The 16,365-nt window shown below is 48.2% G+C and overlaps 1 protein-coding gene across 3 annotated transcripts in view; it reads left to right on the top strand.

Moving 5' to 3' along the window:
- Positions 1–16,365, top strand: part of LOC119969657 (zinc fingers and homeoboxes protein 3-like) — an 82,160-nt gene that overhangs the window by 52,042 nt on the left and 13,753 nt on the right. The gene's annotated exons all lie outside the window — the stretch shown is intronic.

Here is a 16,365-nt window from a genome sequence, read left to right as displayed (position 1 = left end):
ACAAACTTATCTACTTGCTCCAGTGTGGCACCATCCACTTCATTCTTCACTCTCGTTTCTTCCAATGTAGTCCTTCTGAATGCAGATGTTTATTTCTTTTTGATATTTCTACTCGGTCCACATTCTTAGACGTTTCTAGATCTGTCTTGGATCCACAGTGCTTTATAAGGCCCCTTCTGACTCGACTAGTGGCGCTGTGTCATTTGTGCGCCTGCGGTTTCTTATATCCTTGCCTCCAATTTTTACCCTCCGGTCTTTATCCCGGGGACTACATCTGACTCTGAATACTGGTCCTGGGTGCAGTTTGGCAAGTCATCTTCCTTTTTTAAAGGACTGGGTCGCATTATATTCCCTCTGCTATGGCCCTGTCTCATCTCCTACATGTCTCTCTGGTCCAGCCTGTGCCTTGTGCAGCCGACCTGGCTGGGGTGTACTTTTTTCAGCTAGCCTTGCACCTGCTACACCTCTTGAACTCATGGAACAACACTCCCTCCCCCGCAACCACCACTAGGAGGGGCTCAAAAGTGACCATTGCGTCCAGTGCTGTGGGGTTCAAAACCGGGTTCTGACCTGAAGTTCAGAGGTCAATTTTCATTTATTCCTTTGCTCTGTCGGAATGTCCATGATTGACCGCTAACAGGACCTCAATAATCCTTTGAGGGCTATTTTTTTTTAAAACGTACAAGATTGTGCTTATTTGTGCCACAACATTAGGGGGGTGCACTTATTGCACATGCACACATACAGTGTCCGTCGCAGGGAATCCGTCTGTGACCTTGACATTTGCAATTACCAGACAGTCATCCTACGGTTTGAGATGCAAACTGAAATCTGGTAGTGGGGAGTAAATTAAAATAGGATCATGTTAAGATTGACTGTTGCGCTGGCGGGGGGCAGTGTGGGGCCGGGTCAGTGAGCATATGCAACTCTTTCCAGTCAGCAGCTGGAGTTGGTGCTTGCTAACGGGCATCTCAAAGAACTTTACAGCCAATGAAGTACTTTTTGAAATGTACTTGCTGTTGTAATGTAGGAAACATAGCAGCCAATTGGTGCACAACAGATTCCCACAAACATCAATGTGATAATGGCCAGCTAATCTGCCTTTTGTGTTCTTGATTGAGGGATAAATATTGGGCACACCAGGGATAAGCTCCTGGTCTTCAGGATAGTACAATGTTAGCTTTTATATCTGCTCAAGCAGGCAGATGGGGGCCTCAAATTAGCGCCTCATCCAATAGATGACATCTCCGACAGTGCAGTCCTCCCTCAGTACGGCACTGGGAGTGTCAGTTTGAATTTCTGTGCTCAAACCTGGAGAGGGACTTCATAGAATCATAGAACAGTACAGCACAGAACAGGCCCTTTGGCTCTCGATGTTGTGCCGAGCAATGATCACCCTACTCCAACCCAGGTATCCACCTTATACCTGTAACCCAACAACCCCCCCCTTAACCTTTTTAGGACACTACGGGCAATTTAGCATGGCCAATCCACCTAACCCGCACATCTTTGGACTGTGGGAGGAAACTGGAGCACCCGGAGGAAACCCACGCACACACGGGAGGATGTGCAGACTCCACACAGACAGTGACCCAGCCGGGAATCGAACCTGGGACCCTGGAGCTGTGAAGCAGTTATGCTAACCACCATGCTACCATGCTGCCCGTCTTGAACTCACAACATCTCAGCCCGGAGGCAAGATTGCTACCAAGTGGGAAGCAATTTAGTCTGTGAGCAAGACTGAGTCACACAGAATTTACAGTGCATAAGGAGGCCATTCGGCCCATCGAGTCTGCACCGGCTCCTGGAAAGAGCACCCTACACAAGGTTAACACCTCCACCCTATCCCCATAATCCAGTAACCCCACCCAACACTAAGGGCAATTTATCATGTCCAATCCACCTAACTTGCACACCTTTTGACTGTGGGAGGAAACCGGAGCACCCGGAGGAAACCCACGCACACACGGGGAGGATGTGCAGACTCCGCACAGACAGTGACATGAAATGAAATGAAAATCGCTTATTGTCACGAGTAGGCTTCAATTAAGTTACTGTGAAAAGCCCCTAGTCGCCACATTCCAGCGCCTGTCCGGGGAGGCTGGTACGGGAATTGAACCGTGCTGCTGGCCTGCGAGCGATTTGCTTTCATCTGGGCATGTTCCTTTTGTTTATTCATGTGCCTGGCCACTTATTCATTATAAACGGCAGGCTCAGGACAATATGGCTCTCAAACCTTAACTTGCACTTGGCATGGTGCGAGATGTTGTTGTCAGCAGGCACTCCAGGGTCAAATGTAGAATAGGTCAGTTGTAGGATAAATCTCTCCCTCTATTTGCTCCAATGTTGTCCCTACCAACCTCATGAGCACTCAATGAGTTAGAATGTTTCTGTATCTCCCTAACTCATACACCGACCCCACCCTGTTTTTTTCCCCCCTTTCACTTCAACCTCCCAACCAGTCGGCTTTGTGAACTCTCATTGAAATTCTGGTTTAAGGCAGCCCTTGATCACTTCAAGCAGAATTACTGCTGCTGGCAGAGACTGTTGGACCCGTTGAAGTAAACTGGCTTAAATCCAGCTCCCCCAGGTGAAAAGATTGTAATATGACTTGACTACTTCCCACATAATACTACATTGTAATGTTTGCATAGGATATGGGGCAAAGGAACGCATCATTCGGACCACCCAGCCCATGCTGGCATATACCCAGCATGCAGCAGCGAGCTGGAACAATAATCATCCAGCCATTGGTCAGTGAAATGAGGACAACGTTGTACACTTGGATTCGGAATCTTGTTCCCCATTTATAACCCCGGATCTCCCTCCAATGCTTTTTCCTCTGTGTCTTGAAACTCTGCAACTGCTGAATCGGAACAGCCACGGTAGCACAGTGGTTAGCACAGTTGCATCACAGCTCCAGGGTCCCAGGTTCGATTCCCGGCTTGGGTCACTGTCTGTGCGGAGTCTGCACGTTCTCCCTGTGGCTGCGTGGGTTTTCCTCCGGGTGCTCCGGTTTCCTCCCACAGTTCAAAGATGTGCAGGTTAGGTGGATTGGCCATGCTAAATTGCCCTGATGTGTCCAAAAAAGGTTAGGTGGGGTTATGGGGATAGGGTGGAGGTGTGGGGATAGGGCGGAGATATGGGCTTGGGTAGGGTGCTCCTTCCAAGGGCCGGTGCAGACTCGATGGGCCCAATGCCCTCCTTCTGAACTGTAGATTCGAAGGGGAGGGTGCAGACTCGATGGGCTGAATGGCCTCCTTCTGCACTGTAGATTAGGGTTGCCCTGGAGTCTCTGGCCTGAATCTTCTGCCCTGTAACAATTCTGTGGGTGATGGGGCGAAGCAGGAGAAAGTCACTCGATGAGAGGCAAGATGGGCTGGGCGCTCGAGGAACTGGCTGAAACAGTCAGCCAATCAGGTCATGAAGAATCTGTTTGTATTCCAATTGGTGGTGATGAGCGTGTTAGGCAACCAATGGTGAGGCAGATCCATTAGTGCAGGAGGATCCTGAGATGGAACCAGTGTATCCAGCTCATAGTATACACTGAGTGGGGCGGGGGGAATACAGGAAATATTGGAAATCTAGGAAATGATAGAATGCTAGGAGCATTTTATTAATTTAGAGTACCCAATTTTTTTTCCAATTAAGGGGCAATTTAGCGTGGCCGATCCACCTACCGTGCATGCTAGGAGCATTTTTGTGGGTCTCGATATAAGTGGGAGCAGAAAAAGGACCTCCAAGATCTCAGTGCTTTCCCCAATTCCGGAACTTTATGCATGATTTTTATTTATTTTTTAATTTTAAAAAAATTTAGAGTACCCAATTTTTTTTTTTACAATTAAGGGGCAATTTAGCTTAGCCAATCCACCTAACCACATCTTTGGGTTGTGGGGGCGAAACCCACGCAAACACGAGGAGAATGGGCAAACTCCACACTGACAGTGACCCAGAGCCGGGATCGAACCTGGGACCTCAGCGCCGTGAGGCCGCAGTGCTTCCCACTGAGCCACCGTGCCGCCCTGCATGACTTTTGTTGCTCCACCATCGGTGCTTGTGACTTCAGTCGACCGCCCCAAACGCACTCTTGAATCCCTGTCTCCTCAAACCTCTGATTGAGCTTCTGGTCAGCTGTCCTGATAGCTCCTTATGTTCGTTTGGTGTCCTATTTTGTTTGCTAATGCCTCCTCTGAAACACCTTGGGAGGTTCCCCTGCGAAATCTCAAATCAATGCAAGGTGTTGTTGACAAGTGGGTTTGGCCCATGAAGCGTTTTTTTTCGCTGGGATCTGCCGTATGTTTGTCTGGAGCCAGTCAGACTGTCTGATGCAGAGGCTGGATGCAAGAAATAGAAAATTGCTCCATTTCCCAGGGGCAGCTGCCACCCACCTATTTTTTTTAATAAGTGCAGGAGTTCATTCGCAAGGGGAAGGAAAATAGTCTGTTGTTGCAGCTCCAAACAGCGTTTAGCTTTTAATCTGATGTCCCAAGGCAGTCTGTGGCTTAAGCTCACTCACCTTCACTTGCTGAAGAGACATCAGAGACTGTCACACCCTCTCGTCTGCAGGAAGATTTAAAAAAATTGTTACAGCATTTTTCTTTTCTCCGCATGAAACTCTCTTTGCATTCATTGTTGGAGACGTCATAACACCGCATCTAAATGGTTTATTTGGGAGAGTCTACTGTGTAGAAGCAACACCTACTCAGGTAGCTGCACCAACTATACGCTTTAAAAATCTCGCCCAGGGCTTCCACACTAAGCTGACATGTAACAAAGGGAGATTTGTATTTCCATCCAGTTTATGTAAACCACCTTTGTAGCAGGAGCATATTTACTAAATATATATATAATCTCCTTTTGCACTTTCTCCCCATGCCTGCGTGGGTCTTGCCCCCACAACCCAAAAAGATGTGCAGGGTTAGGTTATGGCGATGCTAAATTGTCCCTTAATTGGGAAAAAATATATAATTGGGTACACTAAATTTAAATCTCCTGCAATGGTTTCATTGTGAAAAGCAGAAGCCAAAGACATTGGGCGGGATTCTCCGTCGGCGGGATTCTCCGTTCCGCCAGGCAGCGCACTCACGGCCGCAGATTTCCCGACGGTGTGGGGGTGCCCACAATGGGGAAACCCCATTGGCCGGCTGCCGGGACGGAGAATCCCGGTGTCGGCCGGAGAATCCCACCCATTGCGTTCGATGATCAATCAGTGGTGAGTTAGTTATTCTTTGCTGGCAGTTTGGAAGGCCCCTGCACCCTGGAATCGGGAAAAGCAGAAAGAGGTAAATCTCTGCCTTTCCTACCCCCACTGAACTGGTGTGAGTCGGCTTGGCTGAATAGCCACCCATTTGTCCACCCTGCGTGAAGGATGTTACCTGGGCAGGTTTGCGGCCAGTACCTGTGAACGTCTCAATGCTTACAGACGATGAGATTGTTGCAGCAAAAGGCCCCCCTCCCCACCCACAACAACAGAAATCCATTTTTGTTGCGAATCACCTGATTAGCGAAGGGATTAATAAAAATTTAGGAAATAGGAGCATGAGTAAGTCTGAGTCTCGAGCCTGCTGCACCAATCCCACCCTAAACCCATGTCCCTGTGGCAACAAAGTTGGTGCATTGGCAGAATGGATATTCATATATATGGCTGGAGGTTGTCCAGGTGCTAGCAGTATTACAGAAGATGCCAGAGTGGCCTCGAATTGTACTGACCCGCGATCAAGACCTGTATGCATCACTGGGCAGCATGGTAGTGCAGTGGGTTAGCACTGCTGCCTCACGGCGCCGAGGTCCCAGGTTCGATCCCGGCTCTGGGTCACTGTCCTTGTGGAGTTTGCACCTTCTCCCCGTCTTTGCGTGGGTTTCGCCCCCACAACCCAAATGATGTGCAGGATAGGTGGATTGGCCACGCTAAATTGCCCCTTAATTGGAAAAAATGAATTGGGTACGCTAAATTAAAAAAAAAAAAAAAGACCTGTGTGCATCACACTGACCAGGAGAACGCTTTGCATTGTCAATTTTAACCCCCTCCCCACACACACACACACACACACACACACACAGACAGACAGACACACACACACAGACACACACAGACACACACAGACACACACACACACACACACACACACACACACACACACACACAATATTGAGGCAGGTTTTGAACTCCGAATTTGAAAACTGCTGGTTTGGCTGGCCACATAACTGGTACAGAACGGAGTGGTGCCATGGGCTATGATGATAGTAAGCGGGCTGAGGGGGGTGGGGTTGGTCTAGTGATATTCCCATTGGACTTGTAATCCAGGGACTGGGGGTTCAATCCCACACCGGCAGATGGTGGAAATTTGAATTCAGTTAAAATCTGGAATTGAAAGTCTTAATGATGACCACAAAACCATTGCCGACTATTGGGAAAAATCCACCTGGTTCGCAAATATCCTTTTTGGGAAGGAAATTATCCATACCTGGTCTGACCCACAGCAATGTGTGTGGCTCTTTAAAATAAATGCCCTCTGAAAAGGCCAAGCAAACCACTCAGTTCAAGGGCAATTGAGGAAGGGCAACAAATGCTGGCCCAGCCAACGAAACCCACATTCCATGAATTTAAGAAAAAAAACTCTACCCTCCAGGATTGCCCTGGACTCTCCTAGAATTAAGATTCATCCCCCAAACATTGCTGCAAGCCACTCTGAATGAAAAATCAGGGCCATAAAGAAAGGACTGTTTGACAGGTCGGGATGGTTTGAGGTGGGAGGTCAGTGATGAAACCTCCAGCGATACCGTCAAGCAGAATTGGCAACCTCAGCCGCAAACCAATCTAGTTTGCGCGTGTGACGTTGCCTCCCGACTGCGAAAGGTCTTGAGAAGGCTGACCAGGGTGAGAGGCTAGGGGGCCTCTTGTGTCAGACGCAGCACTGACTGGAGTCAGACGCACGCAGCGCGAGACGGATCATTGTCTGTCTAATCGTCAGCTCTTGACTTGATTCATTCCCCTGCAACCCCCCCCCCGGCAAGCAGACTGATTCCATGGAGAAATGCTCCCATGCAGCACACTCTTTTCCTGCCGCAATGCTGGCATACCCTGGGGTATGAGGTGGCAGGGGAGAATGCAAGCTTTTGGCCCAAACAAAGGTGCACAAAATAAGTAGTTTTATTTTGATTGAAAGTTTCTTCTTAAAATGGGACTGCTGTCGTGTTATTCACCCTGGGGTAACAAGGACTGCAATACGATGCAGTTAAAAGATAAAGCATACACCAAACGAAGGCGTTGGTTCAATAAGATTTATTGAACTTCAGTAACGAAGCACGCAGCTGCCTGTGGGTTGACTCTCTAATACTCTACTCTAAGTAAACTAACTTTAACTATGTAGACTCTAGACCAGGCTAGCTCTGATCCACGTGTAGAAGGTGTTGAATGATTTGTACACCCTGACTCACTACAGTTGTCACCGGTGGAAAGAGGTGGAGTGCTGATGCCTTGTGTGTTTTATAGTTGGAAGCCCCCACGCCCCCTTCTGGTGTTCTGTCTGGTGATTGGTCGTGTTCTGTTCTGTATGTTGATTGGCTCACATGAGTGTCTGCCACTGCCTGCTTTTACCTCATGATGTGCATGGGTGCATATTATGACATGTTGATTCTGTCAACTGTGGCCTAAGGCCTAGGCCTCAAGGACTTAACTAAAGTGGGACAGGACTGGCTGTCAGCAACTCTCTCTCTCTATGAACATAGAACAGTACAGCACAGAACAGGCCCTTCGGCCCTCGATGTTGTGCCGAGCAATGATCACCCCACTTAAACCCACATACCCGTAACCCAACAATCCCCCCATTAACCTTACACTACGGGCAATTTAGCATGGCCAATTCACCTAACCCGCACATCTTTGGACTGTGGGAGGAAACCGGAGCACCCGGAGGAAACCCACACACACACGGGGAGGACGTGCAGACTCCACACAGACAGTGACCCAGCCGGGAATCGAACCTGGGACCCTGGAGCTGTGAAGCATTGATGCTAACCACCATGCTACCGTGAACTATGGTTCAGTAACCTGATGGATGTCGTCAACACTAACTGAGCAAAATATATTACGGCCCAGGCAAAGGAGAAGAGGAAAAATAGACAGGATCTTGTTTGTTCTCCAGCGCAATGATTTCCGTCTCTATTTCTGCCATTCTCTCGTTTTTCTGAAGCGACTGACTGACTGACTGGTTTTATGAGTGCCTGCAGCCTAGGCCTATGCCTGCAAACATAGCAAAATGATGGGCACAGGAGGACAAACTGGCCCATCAAGCTGCCCGACACCAACACATGACAGATGGGTCATCACCGACTGGACACTCTTTTCCCCCATCTGCCCAATACAATACCACCCCCATGTTATCTCCTTGGAGAGGCACGAAATGTATTCTGGGTCAAGCAGGAAATAAATACTCAGGAAAATGTACTCGCTGATCACCTCAACGCCGCCCCCTCAGGTGATTGAAACCAAACCAGGCGTTCTATGAACCATGTGATAACAGTAAATCTAGTCAATGGGTCTAGTAATAAACGTGGAATTTTTACAGCACCTAAGGAGGCCTTTCAGCCCATCATACATAATGATGCTGTCTCTCTGAAGGAGCTAGTCCCATTTGCCTGCATTTTAAAGTCACTTACGTTACGACATGGACAACACAGGTATTTCAGTGGCTGCAGAGCGCTATGTGATGTCTAGTGGTCACAAAATGTTCCTTGTAAATGCAGGTTTTTAGTTCCAGCTCGTTCAAATATTTATCCGCTTACCTTTTTAAATAAATTTTGCAGGTCCTGCTTCTCCCTAGGGCATTCTATGTCCTAATTCCCGGAGTTTAAAAAAAAAATCTTACCATATTTATTGCCAGGGAAATGATCTTCTGTTTTGCCTCTTACTGATTCACTGGCTGGAAATCCTGGGCTGCATTCTCCTGTCCTCCAGCTGCATGTTTCCCGGCCGCGCGCAGTTCGCTGGCTGTTGGATTCTCTCTTCCCATCCCATTGAAACTACCCCATGCCACTGCGGGACTCGCTGGCGGGGCTGGGCTGCCAAGGGGAAAAGTGAATCCCACCGATTGGAGAATTTCAGCCCGTATTTCCTCATTTATTGTAGGTGCCAAAGACGAGGCTGAGGCATTCGCAACAACCTTCAGCCAGAAGTGCCGAGTGGAAGATCTATCTCGGTCTCCACCAGAGGTCCCCAGCATCACGGAGGTCCGTCTTCAGCCAATACGATTCAATCCACGTGATATCTAGAACCAGCTGAAGGTACTGGATATTGCAAAGGCTATGGGCCCTGACAATATTCCAGCAGTAGTATTGAAGACTTCTGCTCGAGAACTTGCCGCACCCCTTAGCCAAGCTGTTCCAGTGCAGCTACAACACTGGCATCTACCCGGCAATGTGGAAAATTGCCCAGGTGTGTCCTGTACACAAGAAACGGGACAAATCCAACCCAGCCAAATGCCGCCCTGTCAGCCTACTCTCAATCATCAGCAAAGTGATGGAAGGAGTCATCAACAGTGTTATCAAGCGGCACTTACTCAGCAATAAACTGCTTATGGGCACTCAGTTTGAGTTCTGCCAGGGTCACCCCTGACCTTGTTGCAGCTTTGGTTCAACTAAGGACAAAAGAGCTGAATGACAGAGTTGAGGAGAAAGTGACTGCCCTCGACATCAAGGCTGCATTTGACTGTGTGTGGCGTCAAGGAGCCCTGTCTAAGCTGGAGTCAGTGGGAATAGGGAGGGGAAAACTCTCCGCTGGTTGGAGTCATACCTGGCACAAAGGAAGATGGTCGTGGTGGTTGGAGGTCAATCATCTCAGCTCGCAGGGCAACACTGCAGGAGTTCCTCAGGGTAGTGCTCTCGGCCCAGCCATCTTCAGCTGCTTCATCAGTGACCTCCCTTCTATCTTAAGGTCAGAAATGGGGATGCTTGCGGATGCCTGCATAATGTTCAGGACCATTCACGACTCCTCAGATAATGAAGTAGTCCATGTCCAAATGTAGCAAGACCTGGACAATATCCAGACGTGGGCTGACAAGCGGTAAGTTACATTGCACCACACAAGTTCCAGGCAATTACCAACTCCTATAAGGGAGGATCTAACCAGCGCCTCTTGATGTTCAATGGCATCCCAACCATTGAATCCCCCACAGTCAACATCCTGGGGGTTACCATTAACCAGAAACTGAACTGGACTAACCATATTAATGCTGTGGCTACCAGGGAAGGTCAAAGGCTAGGAATGTTATGGCAAATAACTCACCCCCTGACTCCCCAAAGACTGTTCACCATCTACAAGGCACAAGTCAGGAGTGTAATGGAATACTCTCCACTTGCCTGGATGAGTGCAGCTCCAACAACACTCAAGAAGCTCAACACCATCCAGGACGAAACAGCCCACTTGATTGCTCCCCTTTCCACAAACATTCAAACCCACCACCACCGACAAACAGTGGCAGCCGTGTGTACCATCTACAAGATGCACTGCGGTGACTCGCCAAGGTTCCTTAGGCAACACCTTCCAAACCCACGACCACTACCATCTAGAAGGACAAGAGTTGCAGATACCCGAGAAACCCACCGCCTGGAGGTTCTGTTCCAAGTCACTCACCACCCCGACTTGGAAATATATTGTCTCTCCTTCACTGTCGCTGGGACAAAATCCTGGAACTCCCTCCCGAACAGCACAGTGGGTGTATCTACATCACAGGGGCTGCAGCGGTCCACAAAGGCAACTCACCACCACCTTCTGAAGGGCAACTAGGGAGGGGCCCACATCCCCTAAATTAAGTTTTTAAAAAAAGTATCCACCCCTTTTACAATTCTCTGCGCTTGTCCGATCTCTTACACTTTTATGAATAAAACTCCGTTTCCAAGTGCTTTCGCCACAATATGCAGCCTCGTTTCCCTGTATTATCTTTGTCTCTCTCTTCTGTATCCACCATAGGGCTGTAACATCCTTCTGAATGCTCAGAATTGGACAGTCTAACTGTAACCTGATTCAGAATTACCTGTTTGCTCTTGCTGGCTCCAGATTTCTTTTCAAAAATATAGTTAGGATGCCACATGTTTGTGATTTTTTTTATTTTTAAATGAGTCCTGATGATAAAGCTCACTTTTTTTCAAATTGAAATTCCCCTATTCTTTTTTTTTCCAATGAAGGGGCAATTTAAGGTGGTCAATCCACCTACTGTGCTCATCTGTTTTGGGTTGTGGGGGTGAGACCCACGCAGACATGGGGAGCTCACTCTTTTAATAGGGGGAGCTGACAACGATTTGCCCTTGGAGTCACCTGAAAAGGCAGGAATAAATTTAAAATTGTTGGCCACGTTGAACTGGATCAGTGCTTTGTACCTGAGGGCCCGGAACCATAGCTTGTAGTATTAGTGGCAGCTCGCCCAAGGTGCTTTTTTTGATTTTGGTGATAGGGGTGGTTTATGTGGTCATTCTGACCTTTTACATCATCAGCTTCTGCTGCCAGTCAAACCCCTGAATGGAGATTGTGTAGATCATAGCTTGGCATAGGGCACGGAGACATCCTTCAAATTATGCAAATAGCACGTTGGCGTTCTGAACAGATTGGGCCTTCATTTAAAAAAAAATTTAGAGTAGCCAATTCATTTTGTTTTCCAATTAAGGGGCAATTTAGCATGGCTAATCCACCGAACCTGCACATCTTTGGGTTGTGGGGTTGAGACCCACGCAGGCACGGGGAGAATGTGCAATTTGTGACAATAGGAATTCCATATTTACTTCACGCCTGAACATGATTCTCATCATTTCCTATAAAACAATCAGGCAGCAGAGAATCAAATAACATTTGTTCTACATAAGTGCCAGGCAATGATCATCTCCATCAAGAGAAAATCCAACCGTCTCCTCCTGACATTCAATGGAATTACCATTGCTGAATCCTTTGAGGTTACCATTGACCAGGAACTGAACGGGACTAGCCACATAAATACTGTGCCGGAAAGACTGTGAATTTTACAGCGAGTAACTTACCTCCTACCTCACCAAAGTCTGTCCGCAATGTACAAGGCACAAGTCAGGAGTGTGATGGAATACTCTCCACTTGCTTGGATGAGTGCAGCTCCGACAACGCTCAAGAAACTCGACACAAAGCGGCCCATTTGGTTGAGACCGCATCCACCACCTTCAAAATTCACTTCCCTCCACCACCGATGTACAGTGGCAGCTGTGTGTACCATAGCAACTCACCAAGATTCCTTTGTCAGCACCTTGTGACCTCTACTACCGAGAATGACAAAGTGAACAGACACGTGGAAACACCACCACTTGCAGGTTCTCCTCCAAACCACACACCATTCTTATGTGGAGCTCTGTTAGTTCAATGTTGCTGGGTCAGAATCCTGGAGCTCCATCCATCAGAGTACTGTAGGTGCACCTACACCACATGGACTGCACCCATTCAAGCAGGCAGCTCACCACACGCTTCTCAAGATCAATTATAGATGGGCAGTAAACACAGGCCTAGCCAGCGATGCCCACATCCTGGGAAATAATTTTTTAAAAATTGGTTCTCTTCATTCTGTCCCAGTATCTCAGTATCTGCTATTCTCTCTTTGCACGCAGTGACTTTTTCCAAATGTATTCTGTGCAAACGTTTTGTTCTTTACTGGATGGCCTCTAGTACAACATGGCTAATCAAATCTGTCAGGGAAGCCCAAGATTCAGGAATATACTGTTGCGGCTCAGTATCTAGAGAAACAGCCTGATCCAGGGTCCATTAACAGCAAAGAAGCCCTGACTGTGCGGGCTGGCTTCTGTGAGCCTCGAGCAATACCACACACATCCCTCATTCCAGTAGAAACGGGAACCGATGAGCATTCCAGTGAGACCAGGCCAATTGTTCCTTTTCTCAATTTAGAGTACCCAATTCTTTTCTCTTTCCACTGAAGGGGCACAGTAGCGTGGCCAGTCCTCCAACCCTGCACATCATTTTGGATTGCGGGGGTGAGACCCACGCAGACACGGGGAGAATGTGCAAACTCCACACGGGACAGTGACCTGGGGCTGGGACCGAACCCGAGTCCTCGGCGCTATGAGGCAGCAGTGCTAACCACTGCGCCACCGTGCCGCCCTACCAGGCCAATTGTGAAGCAATGGACCGATTCGTTTTGCACGGAGCACATGAAAGAAACCAAATTCTATGTGGAGAATATGAATGATTGGAACACAGTTTTCAATGAAGTTGGGTCATCATCTTCTCGTAATACGGGGAGTAACATTGCCCATATTCGCCTGGTTTCGGGGTGAGCCTTACGGCTTCCCTTGCCCTCCGTGTGCTGAGAATTGGTTTGTCAAGCTGTCAGCCAAAACCCTTTTGAATGAGAGAACCTCTGGCTTGGGAGCCATGATGGGGCTTTGGCAAAGACACCTGCTGGTAACTCGGGAATGTGCATTCATTCAACATTGAGGTGCCCCGATATGTCACATATTGGACTTTTCCCCCATTGTCTCAAAACCAGCAACACGATTTGGACGCAACTGGCATTCCAGCTGACTTGCTCTTAGCAACATCCCAGATAACATCCCTGATAACATCTGTCGTTCAGCCATTTAACCCATTTTCAACTTCCTAACAGCAGCTCGGGCCAAGTGGATAAATTTTGAAATGTGGCACTTCTTAATTTCCTCTTTTAGAAGGTGCCAGTTATTCAACCAGTTGTTTGTTTGTTTGTCCTAGCCCAACCCTCAGATGTATTACAGTCTTTGATCAAACTGAGATGGAAAGGGAAGTAATATAACACCAGGAGTAAAAACGACAGATCATTTCTCTGCGCTTAATGCTGTGCTCCGAAACAATAGCAATTTGCATTTATATAACACAATGAAAAAGCCTAAAGACCTTAATCTTAATGTTGTTTAAGAACTGGGTAATGAGCATTAATGAAAAGTGAATGAAAGACCTTTTCTGTTTGGTTATTGAGAACGCTAATGAATGTGTGCAGCTTTCCACGGCCACATTGTGAATGAATGAGTAATTTGCTTCGCGTCAAACCTGGAGTTAGGGAGCTTAACAAAAGATATTATGAATCATCACCTCAACAATTAACAAATAAATAAGACAGTGCAGCTATTCAAGGTGTAGCTGACATCAGTGGGTGCATTGCAGGGAAGGAGAAGCTGTTCTTGGAGCACAGTGAGGGTAAGGTACGTGTGCACAGTTCTCAGTAACTGTGCTGCAGTGAACTCGACCAGCTTTTCGTGAGGAGAGAGGAATGTATGGGGAGGTTCAGGCACACTGTGGAGACTCCAGTCCCTGGTGACCCTCAGACAACCAATCACTGGTCTATATTGGCCCCTCAAATCTTCCAAACATGTTGGGGTGTCACCCGCACCTGAGTGGCTTTTGTGCATCTGATATTTCACTGACGTTCGGTGAAAGAAGTCAGAGGGTTGTCTAATTCACCATCTACCATTCTGATGGCTACATGATAATATTAGTTGTTGACTAATCGTAGTAAGTAATATCTATCTCGTCTACAACAGACTCAGACTTGACACAAGAGGAACTTCTAATGGTTGGGTATTCTGACATTGATAGGTCCAGATTCATCAGTTTGGACAATCTGAATCCTCCCTCAGTGTACCCGAACAGGCGCCGGAGTCTGGAGATTCAGGGCTTCTCACAGTAACATCTTTGCAGTTTTAAAAAAATAAACATTTTATTGAGGTATTTTTTGGTATTATAACAACAACACAATAAACAATGTACATGAAACTATAAACATAGTGCAAAAGCCGTCTTCCTCCTTGACAGGTCCCTCCTTTATTAACCCCATACTTTGAGCTAAACTAACCCCCCCCCCCGCCTTCTGCTGACGATTAATTTTCCGCGAAGAAGTCGGCAAAAGGTCGCCACCTCTGGATGAACCCTAACATTGACCCTCTCAAGGCGAACTTGATTTTCTCCAAACTGAGAAAGCTAGCCATGTCCGATAGCCAGGTCTCTGACTTCGGGGGCTTTGAGTCCCTCCAAACTAATAGTATCCGTCTCCGGGCTACCAGGGAAGCGAAGGCCAGACCGTCTGCCTCTTTCTCCTCCTGGATTCCCGGACCCTGCGACACCCCGAAAATCGCCACCTCTGGACTCAATGCCACCCATGTTTTTAACACCGTGGACATGACATCTGCAAACCCGTGCCAGAATCCCCTAAGCTTCGGACATTCCTAGAACATGTGGACATGGTTCACTGGTCCTCCCGCACACTTTGCACATCTGTCTTCCATCCCAAAGAATCTGCTCATCCGGGCCACTGTCATGTGAGCCCGGTGAACGACCATGAATTGTATCAGGCTGAGTCTGGCACATGTTGCGGACGCGTTGACTCTACTCTTTTTTTTTTTATAAATTTAGATTACCCAATTATTTTTTCCAATTAAGGGGCAATTTAGCGTGGCCAATCCACCTACTCTGCACATTTTTGGGTTGTGGGGGCGAAACCCACGCAGACACGGGGAGAATGTGCAAACTCCACACGGACAGTGACCCAGAGCCGGAATCGAACCTGGGACCTCAGCGCCGTGAGGCGGTTGTGCTAACCACTAGGCCACCGTGCTGCCCTTCGTTGACTCTACTCAACGCGTCCGCCCATAGACCATCCTCTATCTCTCCTCCCAGCACCTCCTCCCACTTGCAGCTCCTCGGTTTGCATCTCCTCTGACCCCATAATTTCCTTGTAAATGTCTGAGATGCTCCCTTCTCTTACCCACCCCCTGTCCTGAATCCCCCTTAGCGGTAGGAGCGGGAAGGTTGACACCTGTTTACGTAGGAAGTTCTGCACCTGCAGATACCTGAATTTGTTTCCCTCGCCAACCCAAACCTCTCCTCCAGCGCCCTCATACTCGGAAAGCTCCCCTCTATAAATATATCCCCCATCCTCTCAATCCCTGCTCTCCGCCATATCCGGAACTCCCCCATCCATACTTCCCGGGGCAAACTGGTGATTATTACAGATTAGGGACCAGACCTATGCTCCCTCTGCTCCCACGTGTCTCCTCCATTGCCCCCAGATTCTCAGGGCCGCCACCACCATGGGGCTGGTGAAGTACCGTGCCGGCGGGAATGGCAGAGGTGCAGTTACCAAACTGGTGCTCTTGCATGAAAGCGCCTCCATACGCTCCCATGCCGACCCCTCCCCCACCACCCACTTCTGATCATGGCTATATTTGCCGCCCAGTATTAGTTACTAAAATTTGGCAGCGCCAGCCCACCCTCTCCCCGACTCCGCTCAAGCATTACCTTCCTTACCCGCGGAGTCTTTGCCCGCCCAAACAAAGCCAGAGATCGCTTTGTTGACCTGTTTAAAAAAGGACCGC

This window comes from Scyliorhinus canicula, chromosome 7 (assembly GCF_902713615.1).
Source record: "Scyliorhinus canicula chromosome 7, sScyCan1.1, whole genome shotgun sequence".
Classification (NCBI taxonomy): domain Eukaryota; kingdom Metazoa; phylum Chordata; class Chondrichthyes; order Carcharhiniformes; family Scyliorhinidae; genus Scyliorhinus; species Scyliorhinus canicula.
The sequence above is the reverse complement of the archived record's forward strand: the minus strand, read 5'-3'. Positions and strand labels throughout refer to the sequence as shown.